The sequence below is a fragment of the Arachis ipaensis genome, chromosome B03 (assembly GCF_000816755.2).
Source record: "Arachis ipaensis cultivar K30076 chromosome B03, Araip1.1, whole genome shotgun sequence".
Classification (NCBI taxonomy): Eukaryota; Viridiplantae; Streptophyta; class Magnoliopsida; order Fabales; family Fabaceae; genus Arachis; species Arachis ipaensis.
Window position 1 is genome coordinate 114757127 of NC_029787.2, and position 6595 is coordinate 114763721.

The window sequence follows — 6595 nt, forward strand, 5'->3', positions numbered from 1 at the left end:
GTTAAAGGAATTTTTTTTGAAATAAATTAAAAAAAAATATTTCCAAAAACATGTTATTTGAACTTTAATTTAATAGATATGTTTTTTTTTTTTAGGGCAAGTTCACTGCATCCCTACAAACTCCATTGTTTTAATAAAGTTCGCCTAATCCCGGCAAAATTCTATATTTTTATAGAGTTCGCCTTATTTTCCGTACAAATTTCACTACATATCTTCATAAATATCAGATTGGATGAGAAGAAATAACTATTATCATCATCCCTAGAGTATATAGAAATACACAAGAGTACACAGTAACACAGAAATAAGTCATATTTTTTTTGGAAAATAGTGATTTTTTTAATTTATAATAAAAAATTTTCTTATTAAATATAACTTATTCTAAGCTCAAAACAAGTAGCAGACATTATGACTAAGCCCTTATCTCTTTTGCTTTATAGCAAATTTAAGAGCAAACTTTGGTTGGCACAAAAGTCGAGTTAAGCCCCAAAATGGTCCCTGAGATTGGTGTCGTGCACTAAAATCGTCCCTGAGATCCCAATTGCACTAATTACGTCCCTGAGATTGAGAAAAGTGCACCATATTAGTCCCTGATCCATTTTCCCTTAATGACGTGATGACATGGCTGGATGACGTGGATGGTAAGTGACACGTGTCACTCCATGATTTGGCCACGTGTAATGATATGATGATGTGGTGACCAGTGACACGTGGCATGCTGACGTGGATAGTTGTGCCACATGTCACAATGTTATTTGGCCACGTGTCCGTTTGTGCCACGTGTCGCGACAGTATTCGTCCACGTGTCATCTATTATGTCATCGTTGTAAATGCACCAAATTAGTCCCTCACTTTGCATTAAGTGACTCATTTTAGTCCCTGAAATTGAATGTCGTGCACCAAACTAGTCCCTTCACCAATATTTTTTTATTTTTTTCTATAAATTCAAAATTCTTAATATTTTTGAATACATTAATTTCAATTCTATTTTTTCACATGTTATTCAAATAAAAGTGCTTTTATAAAATATTTTTTCTCTTGCGAATATCCTAACCGTCGACTTGGAGTTGACGTGAAGGTATTTCAAGCACCTTCACTACTATCTCCGACCTCTTTCAGTACTTTTATAAAATATTTTTTTTCTTTTGCAGATACCTCTAACCGACGTCTTGGAGTTGACGTGAAGGCATTTCAAGTTTCCCTCATTACCATCTCCGACCTCTTTTATTTATACTGCAAAGGTCGGAGATGATAGATTGATAGTGAGAGTGCTTGAAATACCTTCAATCTAGCTCATTTACACATAACGAAAACGTGTACTTCATAAGAATAAAAAATATATATTTTTTAATTATTGATTTCTTGTTAAAAGCACATGTTTTTTTATGAAAACAAAAAGTATCCAATCAATCATATAATTATTTTTTTATAATAACATACTTATATATTACAAAAATTACCAATGTTCAATTATTAAAAAAATTATATAATTGAAACTAAAATCTTACAAATTTTTATGAAAGCACTTGTATTTAAATGATATATGAAAAAATAGAATTGAAATTATTGCATCTAAGATATTGAAAATTTCAAATTTAAAAAAAATGAGAAAAAATTAGTGAAGGGACTAATTTGGTGCACGACATTCAATTTCAGGGACTAAAATGGGTCACTTAATGCAAAATGAGGGACTAATTTGGTGCATTTACAACGATGACATAATGGATGACACGTGGACGAATACTGTCGCGACACGTGGCACAAACGGACACGTGGTCAAATAACATTGTGACACGTGGCACAACTATCCACGTCAGCATGCCACGTGTCACTGGTCACCACATCATCATATCATTACATGTGGCCAAATCATGGAGTGACACGTGTCACTTACCATCCACGTCATCCAGCCATGTCATCACGTCGTTAAGGGAAAATAGTTCAGGGACTAATATGGTGCACTTTTCTCAATCTCAGGGACGTAATTGGTGCAATTGGGATCTCAGGGACGATTTTAGTGCACGACGCCAATATCAGGGACCATTTTAGGGCTTAACTCCACAAAAGTCTCTCTAAGTTGGGGGTGTGAGATATGTTAACTAGAGTTAGTTATCCTTGCCTATAAAATAGCAAGGTTGAATGCATAATTACGCAGAAAAAAAATTCTTTCAATAACACGTTTTTCAGTTACATCAAATTCTTTCTCATCTTTTTCTCTTTTTTTCTATTTCGCCTCTGCTTTCTTGTTCTCGATTTCTCACAAGCCTTACTCACTTTCTTCAACAAATCTCATGCTATTTTTTATTGGTATTAGTTAAATTCATTTTTGTAATTGTTTTATTCTTGAGGAACCATATGAGGTGAAAATCTTATGTAGAGTTTTGGAATAACGATGAGATTTCTAAACAACCATCAACTATAACCCCAAAAGAACTAGATTCCGTGAGCAATATAGAAAAAGAATGAAAGGAATATCCTATTGAGGTAATCAATATCATATTTGATCTTAGGAAGATATGCTCCTCAGACAATTAAACCCGCTTGGATCACATCTAGACAAATAGAAGCAGGTCGGCAGGCAATGTCACGAAAGGCGCCGAGGATATTAAAGAAGTCATGTTTGTTGTCTGTGTACTTTTGTGTACTCCAAGGTTGCGTTTGTTTACGGAGACAAGACACACAAAATTGTGTTTGATAGATGAGACATAGACACAGACAATATGTATTTGGACACAACTTATTTTTTATTTTTTCTTTCATTATTCTTGTTAATTTTTTATAATTATATTTTTTATTATTATAATTTTCGTCTCAAATTGTTTGAATGAAAAAAAATGAGAATAAATTAGATTTTTATAATTTGTTATAGTTTATCAACAAATAGGATACAAGAACATAAAATTTTGTGTCTCTGTCGTTTATGTCTTGTTCTCAAAAACAAACTTAGGTGACTTAGAAATTTGAATTTCGTTATCAGTCACGGTTTTAGAGAGAATTAGGGTGAAGTTCGCCAAGAGTGAGACGAACTCATCCTAAACAAGAAAAAAAGCGCATTCCAGAAATTAAAGTTAAAATAACGTATTTTTGAAAATATTTTTTTATTTATTAAAAAAAAAATTGTATGTTAAAAGGTAGGAGACATTAAGAAAAAGTGAGTGAAAAAAGTTTAGAAAAAGTAATTAGATTATAAGAATATTTTAAACGTTTTAAGTTTTAAGTGAAATTCCAATTGAATGAAATTTTAAATCGGACCTATTTGGGTTGGAATTAATTTTGAGAGAAAATAATAGAATTGAATTGAATTTCATCTAAATTAATTTAATTATTTTTGTTTCAAACATTGAAATTGAATTCAATTTTCATGAGAATTGAATTCCAAAGATTTTCAAACACCCTGTTAGTTATTACTTAATGCGGTGTTTAGGAAAGGAATAGCTTTTTTATTTGGTTGTATTTTTTTAAAATTTTTTAAATAAATAAAATAAATATTTTAATTATTAAAATAAACAATTTAGAGTATTTTTCCTGCTTCTCTTATCTCGTTTACATTGTAAACGAGATAAGGCACGAGACGACATGATCATATCACGTTTATAGACGTGTTGTGTAATGCTCTTATTTGGTTTGCATTGTAAACGAAATAATAGAAGCGAATGCCTATATATATGTATCTCGTCCACAGCCTTCAGTCAGACCCTTTGACTTCTCTTTTTTGGCATTTTCTCTCACTTTTACCTTTTTTTAACCATATTTCCAAATTACTTAAAGAATATGGCGCACGCTGATAATCACGATGGAGACATTAAGATAGTGTTTGTTTGCAGGATAGGAACTCAGTATTATGTTTGTTGAGCTAGAGACTGGTATTTAAATTTCTGTCTCTATCTCTAAAATTTCAGTATTTCAGTACCTCCAAAAGTAGTGATACTAGAGACTAAGATTTTTAAAGACAGAGACAGAAACTTTAATAATATTTTGTATCTAAAATACCCCATTCTAATTAATTAATTTTAACTTTACCCTTTTTTCAAATCAGATTACGGCTTCAGTGTTTAGCAGCCTTCACTCCATCTTTTCATCTGTTCTTTGAAGACTTGTTGCAGGCTTGCAGCCTCTGCATCGCCAGTGCCAGGACAATCACCTCGTCGCCGCCGTCATAACCACCGCTAGGTAAGTGAGTCGCTGTCGAAGTTCGTCTTCCTAGGCCGCGTGTTCTCATGTCCTCATTTTCTCCTTCACAGGACAACGTTCGAGGAACCCCGTTGCAGAGTCTCCCCTGTTGCTGTCGAGTTCAACCACCTCCTTGTCGTCGTCATAGCTTCTGTAACCTAGGTTAGTTGTAGCCAAATTTTTTTACTAATTTCGTTCATTTTTTTTGTCATGACCTAGCTTATGTGGATTTGGTTCTTTGTTCTAATATATAGATTCATAGATAGAATCTTTCTTTTCTCTTTTCAATGGGATTTGGTTCTTTGTTCTAATATATAAATGCATGGATAGCTTTTATGCATTTGGTTCTTTGTTCTCATATCTTATTTCATCAATTGTGTTTGTACTGTGCTTCTTATGAATTGGTTTTGGTCATGCTTGATTTTTTTAGAATTGATGTTTATGTGCTTCTTATGAATTGGTTTTGGTCATGCTTGGTTTTTTTAGAATTGATGTTTATGCAGCTCTTATGAATTGGTTTGTGCTGTGCTTCTTATGTTAATGTTTTAGTATGCATCGGATGGTTAAAAAGGTATTGCTTGTCATTTTGGTATATATTAGAGGGTTTAAGATATTACTTATGATTTGGTGTACATTTGGCTGGAAAAGACTTTATTGCTTGTCTTTTAGTATGTATTGACTATTGAGTAGGTGATTTAATGCTTACTGCAATATTATGGTATTAGTTATGTTAACACAACATTTCAATATAATTAGTCTAAGCATTATTGAATTAATGATCTTATTAAGCATTTCAATATTGTGTTATTTAGCATTTGTTCTATTTAACAGGTTCTGATGCTCACAAAGTTTAAGTTTACATTTTCTTAAGTTATGTCCTTTGCTCACAAAGTTGTCTTTTTTAGCAAATGCATAGGTTGTTCAATATTCAAATCAAGTGACAATGACACAAATTATAATTCTGTTCATAATTTGCAATAGTAAGAAGGAAAGAGTATTTCATTACAGTAAACTAATTTATACAATTTATCCATATGCCTGTTTCAATCTGGATTTCATACTAGAACTTAAAAAACAGTACTATGATCAAAACAATACAAACTACAAAACAAAAAATTTGAAAGAACGCTAAAAATGTCAGAAATACAATTTCATTCTGCAGTTTTTCAACTTGTTCGATCAACTTCAAATTGGAACTAAATCACGAGAGCTCTTAAACCACACTCGCAAAAACATTCGCCCATTGCATTAGAACTGCCGCTGCCGTAGGAACCACTTGAGATCTTCTACTTGTAGATACCATTGTTAAATAGGCTGCTGTATCCGTGAGAGTAATAAAAAAATCAGAACAGCGATAAAAATATCATATGTAACTTTAATGTGAAGTTCAAATTCACAGCATCTAAAATAAGGGATGTCCAAAGTCCAAATGGCAAATTATATAATTAAGTCTTAAGATCAAGAATATAGATACAACATAAGAAATTAGCAATTAACTTTGACCTGAAAAAAGCAATAACAAATGATAACTCTTACATGCTCCTCTCTAGACACAGCAATTAACTAAACCTTGTAACATTTTTTCTTCCATTATTTGGCCATGAGAATTAGTAAGTGGATAATAAAACCTAAAAGAAATTTATTAAAGCATACTATGTGGTATAACATAAACATTCTAAAGATCACCAAATGCTTGTGAATTAGCATAGGTACCAATCAGGCATAATACTTAAATGTTTATTGTTGCTAATTTAATTGCAAAATATGCATTTTGTTTCAATCAATTTTGATTTTTAAAGCCCAGAGGTATAACATGGGAAGTGGAACACAATAAATTACCAAGTCATAAAATGAGATCACCAATGCAATACCTGGTTTGCCTCAAAGATTCCAGGATTATTGAGGCTGATTATCTGCATAATAGAACAGAATAATTAGTAAGCATCAATGTTAATAGTGAATGATATTTTTGTAAGTACATGCAACAGTTCCAAGATTATTTTGTCAAATGCTTCGAGATAATTTTACTTGAGATTTCACATCAGAAAGATTGATATCTAGTTCAGGCTGCATAATGACATAGTTAATACTTAATACCAATATTCGGATTTGGGATTGAAGGAAACAAACAGATATATACAAATATACAAGAAGAACACGTGCAACAGAAATTTTAAACAAATGATCAAGCAGAAATATGAAATCTTAAGCAAATGAGGGCAAATCAGAAAATGGGGATTCTGAAATTTTTATCCATATGAGGCCAAATCAGTAAACAGAGGATTCCAGGTTTGTTGAGAGAGAAATGGCGGACACAAGAGAGACAGCTCCGACAAGGTGGCGATGGTGGCGACGCAGACCTAGAGGCGCGCAAACCAGAGCCACAACATGACCCTCGGAGAATTGCAGACGCGATTGTGAACTG

General features: G+C 32.5%; 2 long non-coding RNA genes across 2 annotated transcripts; one reads left to right on the plus strand and one right to left on the minus strand.

Moving 5' to 3' along the window:
- On the plus strand, positions 4041–6589 carry LOC107634630. Its single transcript, XR_001619017.2, has 3 exons — positions 4041–4170; positions 4242–4332; positions 6292–6589. It is a non-coding gene; the product is annotated as an uncharacterized LOC107634630 (long non-coding RNA).
- Positions 5142–6473, minus strand: LOC107634629. The gene is made up of 3 exons (XR_001619016.2): positions 6199–6473; positions 6042–6083; positions 5142–5487 (listed from the first exon to the last, which is right to left on the minus strand). It is a non-coding gene; the product is annotated as an uncharacterized LOC107634629 (long non-coding RNA).